The sequence below is a fragment of the Macaca nemestrina genome, chromosome 6 (genome assembly GCF_043159975.1).
Source record: "Macaca nemestrina isolate mMacNem1 chromosome 6, mMacNem.hap1, whole genome shotgun sequence".
In the NCBI taxonomy this organism is placed as follows: Eukaryota; Metazoa; Chordata; class Mammalia; order Primates; family Cercopithecidae; genus Macaca; species Macaca nemestrina.
In genome coordinates, this window is record NC_092130.1 from 81,000,123 (window position 1) to 81,017,678 (window position 17,556).

Here is a 17,556-nt window from a genome sequence, read left to right on the forward strand (position 1 = left end):
AGCTTTCAAACATTCAGAGAATTCTGTAATATCTGAATGAAATGTTCAATAAGAGATGAGACCCTGAAATTTTAGAGGTCATTATAAAGAACGCAAAGCATAGGCATCTCTAAACATGGAAATGTATACATATACAAAGCATTCCAATTGCATTTCATATTAAAATGACTTGAATTTGAACTACACCTTGCATGTAGTTTAATTATAATTATTTGAAAGTAGATTCTTTTTAGCCTCTTTTCTACTAACAAAAAACACACTTGTTCAGCCCACTTCCACATTTACTGGATGGTCCAAAGACTGATTAAATATAACTTAACAGCTAGACATTGATATGTGTTAGTCTATTTGTTTATATGTATATATCTACAAACTATTAATAATGTGTGCATGCTTGTACTACATTTTACTACCAATGTAAGAGAGTTATCTTTTTCTCATTTTTTGAACTGTCCATAAATATTTTTCTCCCAGGATAAAATGCTTCCTACTGTCCGTAAAAAAACATAAAATAAATATTCAATAAATTTTTATTCAGCACCTACTATGTGCCAGAGAATATTTGCTAGACACTCGTAATGTATCAGTAAATAAGAAAAACATGATTTTTGCCCTGTGAAACTCAGCATCTAGCGGTGAAACACAAACAACAAAAAGGCATTAGCAGCAAGACAAGCATTAAAAACTAGCAAAGGAAAGTGGTCCATTCTATGGGAATGTATAGTAAGTGCATTGACCTTACTTTAGAGAGTCATGTAGGCCTCAAGGAAGAATATGTTGAAGAAGACACTTACAGAATTCATAATATTTAACTAGATAAATTAATATTTAACTAGAGAAAGAACATTTCAGACAGAATACAGAACTCAGCAGCAAAAAGGAACACGTTGTATTCAAAGCTTGCAAGAAGTCCCAGCAGCAAGGTAAGAAGGGAAGGGCAAGTCGGTAGATAATGCCAAAACAGGATCATGAAGGTCTTTGAATAAATGGAAGACACCAAAAGATGAGAGAGTAGCTTTGCAGTATTTAAAAAGGAAGAGAATTTCTTCCAAAAAGTAATTTACTTATGAGACTATATCACATCAGAAAACATAAAAAACATTTGCAGGTTTAGATGGTAAGAAATAAAATTAATAGACATTACATGTTATAAATGATAGATAATACATAAATATTTAGAAAGTTTTGGCAATATCTTCTATTTTCACAACTGCAATAATAATGAAGTTATCCTTCATGCCTAGGCTTATCTTTCTTATTCTAACCTTTACATTAATAGAAAATGTATTAGATAAAAGTCTTACGAATAATTTGAAAAATAAAGAAATAATTATTTAAGGTACCTCAAAATTTCAAATAAACTATTCAAAAGAAAGATTTGAAAATGTCTTTATATTCACTGAAGACTATGGGAATGATAGTCAATTTAGGTCAGATGTTTCCTGAGAATGGATCATTTTATTTTTATCTACACATTTTTCTTAATGGCTAGCAAGCAGATGAATGTAACACATTATTAATGCAGCTGTCTGAGTAAAAATTTATGTTCTTATTTTCTTGTCTGTTAGATGTTCAACTGTAAGCTGACTGTATGTTGTGGGGGAGAATGCTCATAACTTTGTAATCCAATAGTAGTAAGATCCTATGCTACACTCTGAGTTTATAGCTACTGTTATTGCTGGAGGAGAAACATGTGGATATTTTGAAATGGTTGAATACTTCAGGCTCCTGCTTCATCAGAGATGAAAGAAGCAAGCCAACTGGTCAAGTAGGGACTTATCAAAGTGTAAATCTCTGGGGGATAGCTAACTCAGCTCAATTAATAATCAAACTCTTTTCTTTTACATATTGCTAAGAAACCACAGATGGTAGAAATTTGGATTTTTTCCCAGAAATGAGTCTGAGAGCAAAGGCAAAAGAGGCAACTGTGGTTTTTGTTCTACTTAAGCACAATCATTTCATTTTTTTTTTTTTTTTTTTGTAAATAATGAAGTACAGAGCCAAGTCAGAAAATCCAGTGCTATTTAAAGTTTTACCAATGATTCATAAATGCTTGCTGAGGGATTTTTCTTTTTTCTCTTTTTTTTGACCAAACCTGGCCACTGTCCATAACCCAGAGGAAATAGTTAGAAAGGCTGTTTCCTTTCTCTGTCTAAAACAGGTTGAAAAAAGTAAGGTGAGTTTCAGAAATATTTTGATGTAGCAAGAATCAACCAATTTAGCAGGTGTACTGTATTTTCAAAGATGATATTCCCCCAGCTAAGTCCAAGTCTTTCCATTTTTTCGCTATAGCCACAGAATTATACAAAACTTGGAAAAAGAGAGTCAGTTTGCTTCTAGGTATTCCAAAGCTGCATAAGCATTTATCTAGAGTTAGAAACAGTAACAGTGAGCTGTATAGACGCTCTTTTCTTTCTTGACAATATTTCAATAAAGCCTTTTATGTCTGATCACTTAGGACTTATCATTGCTTGCATATTTCTATAGAGATGTCTCAAAGCACTTTCCTTAAGGGGTATCATACTAAAAGAGCCACCATTCTAGTGATTTTTTTCTCGTGGAAAAAAAGATATTGAAACAAGGCTGTGCAATAATATTACAGACAGATAATACCTCAATACGGCAGCTAAATTAATATCAGAATGGGCATTTTTGGAAAAAATCAGTTTAGCTTTGTCTACTAATTTTAAAAGATTACAAGTTTTTGTTTTCCATGGGAGGAAAGGGAGCACTTAGATGCAAAATGTTTCCTGCTTACACAAGCATACCTCATTTTATTGCACTTTGTTTTATTGCACTTTGTAGATACTGCATTTTTTTTACAAATAGAAGTTTTGTGGCAAAGCTGCCCAGAGCAAATCTATCTGCACCATTTTTTTCATCAACATGTGTTCACTTTGTGTCTCTGGGTCACATTTTGGTAATTCTCACAATATGTTAGACTTTTTCATTATTATATCTCTTATGGTGATCTGTGATCAGTGATCTTTGATGTTACTATTGCAATGGTTTGAGATTCCACGATCTGTGTCCATACAAGACAGTGAACTTAATTGATAAATGTTGTATGTGTTCTGACAGCTTCACCAACCAGCTATTCCCTCATCTCTCTCCATCTCAGGCCTTTCTAATTCCAGAGACACAACAACAGTAAAATTATGTCACTTAATAGCAATTCAATGGACTCTAGGTGTTCACGTGAAAGAAAGAGTTGCACATCTCCAACTTTAAATAGAAAGCTAGAAATGATTAAGCCTAATCAGGAAGGCCTGTCAAAAGCAAAAATTGCTTGAAAGTTAGACCTCTTGTGCCAAATAACCAAGTTGTGAATGCAAAGGACAAGTTTTTGAAGGAAATTCAAAGTATTACTCCAGTGAACACACAAATGACAAATGAAACAACCTTATTGCTGATATGGAAAAGTTTAGACTGGATGGGTCAAATCAACTACAACGTTCTCTGAAACCGAAGTCTCATCTGAAGCAAGACCCTAACTTCTTCAATTTTATGAAGGCTGAGAGAGTAAAGAATATGTGGAAGAAAAGTTAGAAGCTAGCAGAGGTTAGTTTATAAGGTTTAAAGGAAGAAGCTGTCTCCATAACGTGAAAGTGCAAGGTAAAGCAGCAAGTGCTGATGTAGAAGCTACAGCAAGTTATCAAGAAGATGTAGCTAAGAACATTGATAAAGCTGGTTTCACTAAGCAACAGATTTTCAATGGGGGAAGTCTTCTATGATAAAATGATGTCACCTAGGAATTTCATAAGTAGGGAGAAGTCAATGTTTGGCTTAAAAGTTTCAAAGGTCAGACCGGCTATCTTCCTAGGGGCTAATGCAGCTAATCAGTATAGATTGAAGCCAATGCTCATTTATCATTCTCAAAATCCTAGGAGCCTTAACAATTATAATAAATCTACTCTGCTTGTGCTTGATAAGTGAAAAAACAAAGCCTGGATAACAGTATATTTGTTTAAAGCATGGTTTGCTGAATATTTTGAGCTCATTGTTGAAACCTGCTGCTTAGGAAAAAAGATTTCTTTCAAAATATTACTGCTTATTCGCAATACACCTAGTAATGCAAGACAAGAGGTCTGATGGAGACGTCATTAATGTTGTTTTCATGCCTGCTAGCCCCATATCCATTCTGCAGTCCATGTGTCAAGGAGCAATGTCAACTTTTAAGTCTTATTATTTAAAAAATATATTTTGCGTGTCCATGGCTGCCACAGATCACTATTCCTCTGATGGATTTGGGCAAAGTAAATTGAAAACCTTCCAAAAAGGATGCATCATTCTAGATGTCAGTAAGAACATTCATGATTCATGTTAGGAGGTCAAAATAACATGAATAAGTGTATAGAAGAAGTTGATTCCAGCTCTCATAAATGCCCTTCAGGGGCTCAAGACTTCAGTGGAGAAAGGAACTGTATGTGGGTTGGAAATAGCAAGAGAACTGGAATTAGAAGTGGAACCGTAAGATGTGACTGAATTGATGCAATCTCATGATAAAACTTCAATAATTAAAGAGCTGGTTTTTATGGATGAGCAAAGAAAGTGGTTTGTCAAGGTGGAATCCACTCGTGGTGAAGATACAGTGAACATTGTTGACATAACAACGAAGTATTTAAAATAACACATAAACTTAGCTGATAAAGCAACTTCAGGAGTTGAGAGGACTTACTTGTATTTTGAAAGTACTATTGTGGGTAAAATGGTATCCAACAGTATTTTTTTGCTACAGAGAAACCTTTTGTGAAGGAAAGAGTCAATAAAGGTGACATAATACATTGCTGTCTAATTTTAAGAAATTGCCAGAGGCATCCCAAACTTCAGCAACTACCATCATGATTAAGCAGCAGCCATCAACCAGGAGCCTCCACCAGCAAAAATATTATGACTCACAGCAGGTTCAGATAATCATTAGCATTTTTTAGCTATAAGCTCTTAGTTAAGTGATGTATGATTTTTTAGACATAATGCTACCGCACACTTAATAGGCTAGAGTATAGTGTAAACATAACTTTTATCCACACTAGAAAGCCACAACAATTGTGACTTGTTTTATCTCAATATTCGCTTTATTGCCATGGTCTGAAATACAGGCCTGTGCCCTGTGAAACAGATGGTGCTGGTACCCTGCTCATATCTCCTTGCATACTCTCAAATGTCAAACAGAGACAATAGCCTGTTCTCTGGATTCAAAAGCAGTCTTGTTAGTGAAACAGGTCAGACATATTAAAAAGCTATGCCCCAAAACAAGCCTCACACAGTAAGGGATGTAAGTCTTGTATGTCAGTTGGTCATCCCCAATTGAGACAGTTTGGAGGTACTTTTCATACATTTTATGTATGAAAGATTGACTGTCAGCTGCCCACTCTTCATTCTCTTCATTCATTTTGCTGCCACTCTCCTACAGCACTTCCTGAGAGCACATCCCAAATAAATTACTCAGACCAAAATCATTGTATAAGACTCTAACTTTGGGAGAACTCAAACCAAAATACCACTGATAATTGTTAAGCATAGCCAATGATTTTATATTTCTAAGATAACATTCTGGTGACTTTAAAAAAATTTGGAAGTATTTTCAAAATAATAATTGCTTAGAAAAAAACTTACTTGAGATACACTCATTTGTTGTCTTTGGTTGAGACTTACATAGGACAATATTTACGTAGAAAGGAAATCTTTGTGTCCAAGAACAACCTACAACAGTCTATTATCTTCTCTTATGATTTCCAAATCAAGCTTTTGTTGTTTTTATTTACATTTTTGTTGTTTCTCTAATTTTGCCTTTGCATAGTGATAGAAAGAGACAGGTAAGAAATTCCAGGAAGGAGGGTCTGAACAGACAGGGAAGCGCCAATGAGCTTGAAAAAATATAAATAATATAAGATTACTACCAGTAAAGATGAGAGTTACTAAGATAACATTTATAAGTACTCCTAATCCATGTTAGAAAATAAAATTCCAATATAAGAAGCATCAGTTCAAAGATAACAGAAACACTAGGAAATAAGGAGAAAAGCAACCCAAGGCTTACTGGTAAAAATTTCCTCAAGTCCTTGATCCCCATGATAGAATATGTTTGGCTTTCATGATTCAGTGTCATAATTTAATTGTGTAGGTTTGAAGTTTGATATTACAGGGATCTTACTAAAAATGTAAACTGTGAGTGTAGATCAGCAGTTAAGAATTGCATACATTAGCGTATACCCCAAAAGTATAGTTTATCTCTTTGTAGTAATTAAGCATGATGTCTGATACAACAGAGTAACAGTGTTACCAATCAAAACTTGATCTTATCACCTGCTTTGCCAAATTTATTTTTCTTGCATTTCTAGGAAACTGGTTGGCAATAGAAGGAGGAAAAGAAAATGTAATCAAAGGGGAACATCACACACCGGGGCCTATCGTGGGGAGGGGGGAGGGGGGAGGGATTGCATTGGAAGTTATACCTGATGTAAATGACGAGTTGATGGGTGCAGCACAGCAACATGGCACAAGTATACATATGTAACAAACCTGCACGTTATGCACATGTACCCTACAACTTAAAGTATAATAATAATAAATAAATTAAAAAAAAAAAGAAAATGTAATCAAAGATACAAATCCTGAAATTATTTTACAATCTAAAAAATACAATGTTTGATAATTCCCTGAAATCAATATCCAACTTTGTAAAACTCTCCTTTCCTGATGTACAACAAAGAACATATCCTCATCACCATAATTAGGTTGCAAGGCACTTGCTAATTCTGTATTTGCCATAACATGACTAGGAAGAAAAAGCTGAAGAATGTCAGTGGTTGTAGTATTTTTTGAACCATCTGTGCTGCCAAATAGTGTAAAAAATTAGAACTGTTCACTACACACAAAGATTATGGCTTCATTCTGAGAAAAGCAGTTTCTTAATGGATTTTTTTTTTTAAATCTCCACTTCCAGCTTTTGGAAATCTTAACAATAAAAATATTGAAAAGCAAGCAATGTAAAAAATATTGTTTTGAAATAATGTAGCACTTTTAGTATTGCTTCAGATTTCCTCACGTATCAAACATCCAATTAGAAAGAAGAGGATTTCGTTACTTTATAAAATGAGTTACAGTGATTCACAGGGTATTTAAATCATCTATGTACAGATTGGAAGATTTATTTCTCACTTTGCATTCTCACAAGTATCTATTCCTTTTACAGCTTTTCTAACAGCCTCTGCAAAATTCCTTGCAAAATATTCAAGATGGTTCAGGATGGAGAATATAGACATCAATTTTTCTTCATGCCAAATTTCTGAGATTTTAGAGAGTCTCCATTCTGGGCATAAAACCCTTCCTCAGTGTCTTATACACCACCGGAATTTCAAGAAATTGAAAATTTATATAATTTCATCCAAATTTGGAATAAGCTAAATATCTAAGTTGCATCTGTCCCACAAAATGTCTGAAATTACAGAGATGGGATCCAGGTGATTTTTATAATACATCATTCTGATCTGAAAAATATGATTGCTACCTCAGTAAAAATTTTCATTTATTCCCTTTTATTCTCGGGATAAAGATAAAGCATTTTACATGGATATCAATGTTCTCCTACCTTCTGGTAACATTGGGCTAGCTCTAACTCATCCTTTAGTACTCAGCTAAATAGCTCTTCCTGTGAGAATCTTGAAATGTATTAGCTATCACTGCTATGGTGAATTCATCTTTGAGTCATCTATTTCTTCTTTTGTATCTAAAATATCTATAGTGCTTTTGATCCTAATTTTTAAATGTATTCATCCATTTTTCCATCTCCTTACTCCAAGCCACTATCATGTATCACCAGCACTACTTCAAGAGACTTTCTATTTCCCCTCTTGGCAGTTCTATAGTTCATTCTCCATATAAGCAAAGAGTAAGCTTTAAAATATGATTTCAGGCCGTACATTTTGCTCTGCATCACCCTCTAATAGCTTCTTATTGAACTTTAAAAAAAGAAAAGAAAAAGAAGACAAACTCCTCACTATAGTCTACCACATGCACCTGATCTAGGAGTTCATTACATGTATCTCCCACTTGCTTATTGTATTTTAATCACAATGTCCTATTCCTACTCGCTAAGCACCCTAAACTCGTTTTTCCCATGAAGACTTTCCCTAAGGTTTCCTCTGAATGAAATGCTATTTTCCCAGGTCTTTGACTGGTTGTCTCCTTTACGTTATTAAGGTTTACCTCAATTGTTACCTTTCCAGAAAGTTATCAGATTTCACCATCTAACTCAAAGATTCAGTATTGCTCAATCACCTTACACACATTACTTTCATTGCTCCACAATGCCTGATAAGTTACAAAATCATTCAGGGGACAATTATCCATAGTGCCCTGGTGATCTTGTGATCAACATCAAGATCTAACCTTGACACATAGATCAGGTTTGGCATGTAGTAGCTTTCAGTAAATATTCGTTAAATGAATAAATTAATGAATTGGAGAATTAGTGGCATTTACTATAATTTTTTAGTACACTCATACTTAACACAGTTACTAACCTTAGTAGGTACTTAATGAATAAATTTTGAATGAAAATATTTAGTTGTACTGAGTCTATTTATGTATTTGCAAGGATTTCAGAAGCTATTTCCCCTTCATTAATAGTAGATTTTTAAACATATCTCATTTGTACACCAATATACAATATGGAACAACATATATGTCAAAAGGAGACTGCCCCCAGATTGGCCCATATCCATCAGAGAATTTATAATGACTAAGAATGTGTTGCTAGTCAAGGCAAGCCTGTATGTATTCAAAATTTTTATACAAAAGCAAAAGGATATTTATCTATGAAGAATAGAAAGTTTAGAAAAATATTTTAAATAAGGAATCCAACGAAGAGCTAGATGATAAAGCAAAATAGTTGCTATTAAAGAATAAATTGGTGACTCAGAAGAGAGAGCCAAAGGGAACTTTAGTAAAAATATGATTTTTCAATATAATGTTATTTCTATTGAAAATTAAGCATCTACAGGGAAACTATGGTGAATGACAAGGTAAGTATAACTCAAGGAAATTATAGCAAATATAAAGGGAAAGAAAAAAGCGATGGCTGAGGTTTACCTTCTAATTTCAAAACAGTAGCCCTCCTCATGAGACGCATGAGATTAGATAATGGTAAAGTCAGAGGTATCTATGTTTTTTTTGTTTTTTTTTTTTTTATTTTTTTTTTCTTTGAAACGAGTTTCTCTGTCACCCAGGTTGAAGTGCAATGGCACGATCTCAACTCACTGCAACATCCGCCTCCCAGGCTCAAGTGATTCTCCTTCCTCAGCCTCCCAAGTAGCTGGAATAACAGGTATGTGCCACCATGCCTGGCTAATTTTGTATTTTTAGTAGAGATAAGGTTTCACCATGTTGGTCAGACTGGTCTCGAACTCCTGATCTCAGGTGATCTGCCCTTCTCAGCCTCCCAAAGAGCTAGGATTACAGGAGTGAGCCACCATGCCTGACCATATTTTTAATGTTTTGCATGAAAAATTTCTTCCTGTATTACATGTGTAATTTTTCAAATGAAATATTGAGAGAGATGTGTATGTTCGCGTCTACAATCTGGTAAGGAAATTTGAAAAATGTATAAATGGGGCCTGAAAGTCCCCTGACACTGTAACATCTATTTATTTTTCTTTTTTGTCAGAATATGTGAGATTTATAGATTATGATTCTTGCTTTTAATCAGAGAAGGCAAAGTCAATGCCACCATTTTCTTTTAAGGTTGGCCACATACTACAATTGGAAAAATATACATAAAGGATAAGCAAAGGTCATGATTAAAGTTCCACTTTTTTGAAAATTTTTCTGAAATTTTTTCAATTGCTCTGCCTCCCTAATCTATTTAGAAGGATACTTATAGATTATTTCTTATCTAGTGGAACTCTGCTACAGTGAGGGTTTAATGGATTCAGACCACAGTGAGTGGAGACTATGGTCAGCCACCATCCTTGATCCAGGGAAAGTTTATAATAGAGTGTTAGGAGACTTCCATCGTTTGTTGAGTCATTAAATTGTTCTCACAGGTATTATGGTCCATGGGAAAAATTCCTGTGTTTCTACTTCATTAACAAGCAAGTCAGTAAATGAAGCAAAGATTTTAGCCAGCAGTAGATGAGGATACTCAATTTAAAACTTCTTTTCAAAGCCAGGACTTACAGAGAGGCTAAAGAGCTACTAGTTTAGTAGCTGCATTTTCATGTAAGAAGAAACAAATGCAAATTCTTTCCAAAGGGAAGCATTTTCCATTTGTGTACCCAAAATTCTCACAAATTAAGGAGAAAATCAGACTAAGTCAAAAGCAAAATCAATGTTTTTATAGTATAGAAAAGATTAAAATTTTAAGTAAGCAAGAAGATAATATGAAATTGTCTTAATCTCACTATTCCAAGATTATTCACACCTTTATTTATAGTTTATCCCTTTATAATTTTTCTATGATTATGTACATGGAAATATTTTATTTACAAATATGGGGGTATTAATAAATGTACTAATTTTCTTTTTGTTAAAAAAATTTTAGCAGGAAGAATATGAAATGATTCTATTTTTTCCACACAAAGCCACATCTGCAGAGATAAGGGGCATATGACTGAAATAACAATCCTATTGGGATTGACGTTGTATGTTTAGAGGGTCATTCATAACCTGTAACTGTTACTTAAATATATAGGAATTCTTTTTTAATTTTTTTATTATTTAAATTTTTGTGGGTACACAATAAATATATTTATTTATGGGGTACATGAAATGTTTTGGTACAGGCATGCAGTGTGAAATGAGTGCATCCTGGAGAATGGGGTATCTATCCCCTCGAGCATTTATCCTTTGAGTTACAAATTATCCAATTACAGTTTTTAAGTTAAGTATAAAATGTACAATTAAGTCACTGTTGACTATAGTCATGCTATTATACTGTCAAATAATAAGTCTGATTTATTTTTTATATATTTTTTATGCAATAACAATCTCTGCATCCACCCCCTACGACACTTTCCAGTCTCTGGTAACCATCCCGCTACTCTCTATGTCCATGAGTTTCATTGTTTTCATTTTTAGGTTCCACGAATAACTCAGAACATGTAATGTTTTTGTCTTTCTGTGCCTGGCTTATTCCACTTAACATAATTCCACTTCCATCCATGTTGTTGCAAATGACTGGATCTCATTCTTTTTTAATGGCTGAATAGTACTCCATTGTGTATATGTACCACATTTTCTTCGTGCATGTATCTGTTGATAGACATATAGATTGTTTCCAAATGTTAGCTATTGTAAATAGTGCTGCAGCAAACATAGGAATGCAGATAGCTCTTTGATATGCCAATTTCCTTTTTTAGGGGTATATACCCAGTATTGGGATTACTGGATCATATCATAGCTAAATTTTCACTTTTTTGAGAAAACATCAAACTGTTTTTCATAATGGTTGTACTGATTTATGTTCCTACCAAGAGCATAGAAGGGTTTCCTTTTCTCCACATCCTCACCAGCGTTTGTTATTGCCTGTTGATTGGATATAAGCCAATTAAACTGCGGTGAGATGATATCTCATGGTAGTTTTGATTGGCATTTTTCTGATGATGAGTGATATTGAATACCTTTTCATATGCCTGTTTGCCATTTTTATGTCTTCTTTTGAGAAATGCCTATTCATATCTTTTGCCCATTTTTTGATTAGATTTTTAGATTTTTTCCTATAGAGGTGTTTGAGCTCCTTATGTATTCTCATTAATCCCGTCAAACTAGTTTGCAAATATTTTCTCTCATACTGTAGGGAGAAATAAATACTGTAAGTTGTCTCTTTATTTTGTTGATTGTATTATTTTCTGTGAAGATTTTTAACTTGATGTGATTCTATTTATCTATGTTTGTTTTGGTTGTCTGTGCTTATAGAGTATTGCTCAAGAAATCTTTGCCCAGACTAATGTCCTGGAAATATTCTTGGAGGTTTTCTTGTAGTAGTTTCATAGTTTAAGGTCTTAGATTTAAGTATTTAATCAATTTTTATTTGATTTTTGTGTATGGTGAGTGATAGCCATCTAGTTTCATTCTTCTGCATAGGGACATCCAATTTTCCCAGCAACATTTATTGAAGAAACTGTCTTTTCCCCAGTGTAAGTTCTTGATACCTTTGCCAAAAATGAGTTCACTATAGGTGTATGAATTTATTTCCGGGTTCTCTATTCTATTCCATTAATCTATGTGTCTGCATTTTGTTTGTTTGTTTGTTTTTGAGACGGAGTTTTGCTCTTGTCACCCACGCTGGAGTGCAATGGCGTGATCTCGGCTCACTGCAACTTTTACCTTCTGGGTTCAAGCGATTCTTCTGCCTCAACCTCCTGAGTAGCTGGGATCACAAGTGTGTTCCCCCATGACTGCCTGATTTTTGTATTTTCAGTAGAGATGAGGTTTCACCCCATTGGCCAGGCTGGTCTCAAACTCCTGACCTCAGGTGATCTGCCCACCTCGGCCTCCCAAAGTGCTGGGATAACAGACATGAGCCACTGCACCCAGCCTATGTATCTGTTTTAACTCCAGCACCATGCTGTTTTGGTTACAATAGCTCTGTAGTATAATTTGAAGTCAAGTAATATGATTTCACCAGTATTATTATTTTTACTTAGGATATCTTTTACTATTCTTGGTCTTTTGTGGTTCCATATAAATTTTAGGGTTGTTTTTACTATTTCTGTGAAGAACGTCATCAATATTTTGATCAGAGTTGCACTGAATCTGTAGATTGATTTGGGTGTAGACAGTTTAACAATATTGATTTTTTCAATACATGAACATGGAATATTGTGTGTGTGTGTGTGTTCTTTTCGATTTCTTTCATCAATATTTCATAGTTTTCATTATATTTCTCTTCTTTGGTTAAGCTTATTCCTAGATATTCTATGTATAGCTATTGTAACTGAGATTACTTTTTAAATTTCTTTTTCACATTGTTCACTGTTGGCATATAGAAGAAATGCTACTGATTTTGGTATGTTGATTTTGTATTCTGCAATTTTACTGAATTTATTTATTGTTTAATAGTTTTTTTGTTGAGTCTTTCAGTTTTTTCAAATATAAGAGAATATCTTCTGCAAACAAGAATAATTTGACTTCTTTCTTTCTAATTTGGATGTCTTTCATGTCTTTCCTTTGTCTGATTGTTCTTGATAGAACTTCCAGTACTATGTTGAATAACAGTGGTGACAGTGGGCATTCTTGTTGTGTTCCAGATCTTAGAGAAAGGGCTTCTAGTTTTTCATTATTCAGTACGAAACTAGCTGTGGGTCTGTCATATATTCCTTTAATAATGTTGAGGTATGTTCCTTCTATTCCCAATTTTTTGAGGGTTTTTATCATGAAAGGATGCTGAATTTGATCAAAAGCTTTTCATCTTCAACTGAAATAATATAGTTTTATCCTTTAATCTGTTGAGGTCCTTGGAGCTTTTCCTTACTGGGAGATTTTTTATTATGGCATTGATGTCCTTATTTTTTATAGGACTGCTCAGGTATTGGATTTCTTCCTGGTTCAATCTTGATAGGTTGTATGTCTCTAGAAATTTGTCCATTTCTTCCAGAGATTCCAATTTATTGGCATATAGTTGCTCATAGTAGTCATTAATGATCCTTCAAATTTCTGAATTATCAGTTGTAATGTCTCCTTTTTCATTTCTGATTTTGTTTATTTGGATCTTCTCTCTTTTTTTCCTAGTCTGGTTAAAGGTTTGTCAACTTTAACTTTTCAAAAAAGCACTTTTTGTTTCATTGATCATTTGTATTGTTTTCTTCATTTCAATTCCATTTATTTCTGCTCTAATATTTATATCTTTTCTTCTACTAATTTTGCATTAGGTTTCCTCTTGCTTTTCTAGTTCTTTAAGATGTACCATTAGACTGTTCATTTGAAGTGTTTCCTCTTTTTTGATGTACACACTTACTGCTATAAACTTGCCTCATAGTACTGCCTTGGCTGTATCCCACAGTTTTGGTGTTATGTTTCCATTATGATTTGTTTCAAGATTTTTTTTTTTCAGTTTCTTTCTTAATTTATTCACTAACTCACTGGTCATTCAGAAGCATATTGTTTAATTTCCATGTATTTGTATAGTTTCCAAAATTGCTCTTGTTATTAATTTCTAGTTTTATTTCATTGTGGTCAGAGAAGATGCTTATTTTATTTTTTAAATGTTTTAAGACTTGTTTTGTGACCTAAAATATGGTCCATCTTTAAGAATAATTTATGTCCTAAGAAAAGAATGTGTATTCTGCAGCTCTTTGATAAAATGTTCTGTAAATATGTATTAGAACCATTTGGGGGGGGGCGGAGCAAGATGGCCGAATAGGAGCAGCTCCAGTCTCCAACTCCCAGCGCGAGCGACACAGAAGACCGGTGATTTCTGCATTTTCAACTGAGGTACTGGGTTCATCTCACTGGGGAGTGCCGGACGATCGGTGCTGGTCAGCTGCTGCAGCCCGATCAGCGAGAGCTGAAGCAGGGCGAGGCATGGCCTCACCTGGGAAGTGCAAGGGGGAAGGGAGTCCCTTTTCCTAGCCAGGGGAACTGAGACACACAACACCTGGAAAATCGGGTAACTCCCACCCCAATACTGCGCTTTAAGCAAACAGGCACACCAGGAGATCATATCCCACACCTGGCCGGGAGGGTCCCACGCCCACGGAGCCTCCCTCATTGCTAGCACAGCAGTCTGTGATCTACCAGCAAGGCAGCAGCGAGGCTGGGGGAGGGGCGCCCGCCATTGCTGAGGCTTAAGTAGGTAAACAAAGCTGCTGGGAAGCTCAAACTGGGTGGAGCTCACAGCAGCTCAAGGAAACCTGCCTGTCTCTGTAGACTCCACCTCTGGGGACAGGGCACAGTAAACTAAACAAACGCAGCAGACACCTCTGCAGATGCAAACGACTCTGTCTGACAGCTTTGAAGAGAGCAGTGGATCTCCCAACACGGAGGTTGAGATCTGAGAAGGGACAGACTCCCTGCTCAAGTGGGTCCCTGACCCCTGAGTAGCCTAACTGGGAGACATCTCCCACTAGGGGCAGTCTGACACCCCACGCCTCACAGAGAGGAGTACACCCCTGAGAGGAAGCTTCCAAAGCAAGAATCAGACAGGTACACTCGCTGTTCAGAAATATTCTATCTTCTGCAGCCTCTGCTGCTGATACCCAGGCAAACAGGGTCTGGAGTAGACCTCAAGCAATCTCCAACAGACCTGCAGCTGAGGGTCCTGACTGTTAGAAGGAAAACTATCAAACAGGAAGGACACCTACACCAAAACCCCATCAGTACATCACCATCATCAAAGACCAGAGGCAGATAAAACCACAAAGATGGGGAAAAAGCAGGGCAGAAAAGCTGGAAATTCAAAAAATAAGAGCACATCTCCCCCGGCAAAGGAGCGCAGCTCATCGCCAGCAACGGATCAAAGCTGGACGGAGAATGACTTTGACGAGATGAGAGAAGAAGGCTTCAGTCCATCAAATTTCTCAGAGCTAAAGGAGGAATTATGTACCCAGCGGAAAGAAACTAAAAATCTTGAAAAAAAAGTGGAAGAATTGATGGCTAGAGTAATTAATGCAGAGAAGGTCATAAACGAAATGAAAGAGATGAAAACCATGACACGAGAAATACGTGACAAATGCACAAGCTTCAGTAACCGACTCGATCAACTGGAAGAAAGAGTATCAGCGATTGAGGATCAAATGAATGAAATGAAGCGAGAAGAGACACCAAAAGAAAAAAGAAGAAAAAGAAATGAACAAACCCTGCAAGAAGTATGGGATTATGTAAAAAGACCAAATCTACGTCTGATTGGGGTGCCTGAAAGTGAGGGGGAAAATGGAACCAAGTTGGAAAACACTCATCAGGATATCATCCAGGAGAACTTCATAAACCTAGTAGGGCAGGCCAACATTCAAATCCAGGAAATACAGAGAACGCCACAAAGATACTCCTCGAGAAGAGCAACTCCAAGACACATAATTGGCAGATTCACCAAAGTTGAAATGAAGGAAAAACTGTTAAGGGCAGCCAGAGAGAAAGGTCGGGTTACCCACAAAGGGAAGCCCATCAGACTAACAGCAGATCTCTCAGCAGAAACTCTCCAAGCCAGAAGGGAGTGGAGGCCAATATTCAACATTCTTAAAGAAAAGAATTGTAAAACCAGAATCTCATATCCAGCCAAACTAAGTTTCATAAGTGAAGAAGAAATAAAATCCTTTACAGATAAGCAAATGCTTAGAGATTTTGTCACCACTAGTCCTGCCTTACAAGAGACCCTGAAGGAAGCACTAAACATGGAAAGGAACAACCGGTACCAGCCATTGCAAAAACATGCCAAAATGTAAAGACCATCGAGGCTAGGAAGAAACTGCATCAACTAACGAGCAAAATAAGCAGTTAATATCATAATGGCAGGATCAAGTTCACACATAACAATCTTAACCTTAAATGTAAATGGACTAAATGGTCCAATTAAAAGACACAGACTGGCAAACTGGATAAAGAGTCAAGACCCATCAGTCTGCTGTATTCAGGAGACCCATCTCACACGCAGAGACATATATAGGCTCAAAATAAAGGGATGGAGGAAGATTTACCAAGCAAATGGAGAACAAAAAAAAGCAGGGGTTGCAATACTAGTCTCTGATAAAACAGACTTTAAACCATCAAAGATCAAAAGAGACAAAGAAAGCCATTACATAATGGTAAAGGGATCAATTCAACAGGAAGAGCTAACTATCCTAAATATATATGCACCCAATACAGGAGCACCCAGATTCATAAAGCAAGTCCTTAGAGACTTACAAAGAGACTTAGACTCCCATACAATAATAATGGGAGACTTCAACACTCCACTGTCAACATTAGACAGATCAACGAGACAGAAAGTTAACAAGGATATCCAGGAATTGAACTCATCTCTGCAGCAAGCAGACCTAATAGACATCTGTAGAACTCTCCACCCCAAATCAACAGAATATACATTCTTCTCAGCACCACATTGTACTTACTCCAAAATTGACCACGTAATTGGAAGTAAAGCACTCCTCAGCAAATGTACAAGAACAGAAATTATAACAAACTGTCTCTCAGACCACAGTGCAATCAAACTAGAACTCAGGACTAAGAAACTCAATCAAAACCGCTCAACTACATGGAAACGGAACAAACTGCTCCTGAATGACTACTGGGTACATAACGAAATGAAGGCAGAAATAAAGATGTTCTTTGAAACCAATGAGAACAAAGATACAACATACCAGAATCTCTGGGACACATTTAAAGCAGTGTGTAGAGGGAAATTTATAGCACTAAATGCCCACAAGAGAAAGCAGGAAAGATCTAAAATTGACACTCTAACATCGCAATTAAAAGAACTAGAGAAGCAAGAGCAAACACATTCGAAAGCTAGCAGAAGGCAAGAAATAACTAAGATCAGAGCAGAACTGAAGGAGATAGAGACACAAAAAACCCTCCAAAAAATCAATGAATCCAGGAGTTGGTTTTTTGAAAAGATCAACA

At 35.7% G+C, this 17,556-nt stretch overlaps 1 long non-coding RNA gene across 1 annotated transcript in view; it reads left to right on the plus strand.

Moving 5' to 3' along the window:
• Positions 1-883: 883 nt before the first annotated feature.
• LOC139363589 (uncharacterized) overlaps positions 884-17,556 on the plus strand; it is a 74,628-nt gene continuing 57,955 nt past the window's right edge. Inside the window, exons 1-2 of the long non-coding RNA XR_011624254.1 lie at positions 884-923; positions 9,231-9,328. This is a non-coding gene — a long non-coding RNA (uncharacterized lncRNA). The remainder of the gene's footprint in view (positions 924-9,230; positions 9,329-17,556) is intronic.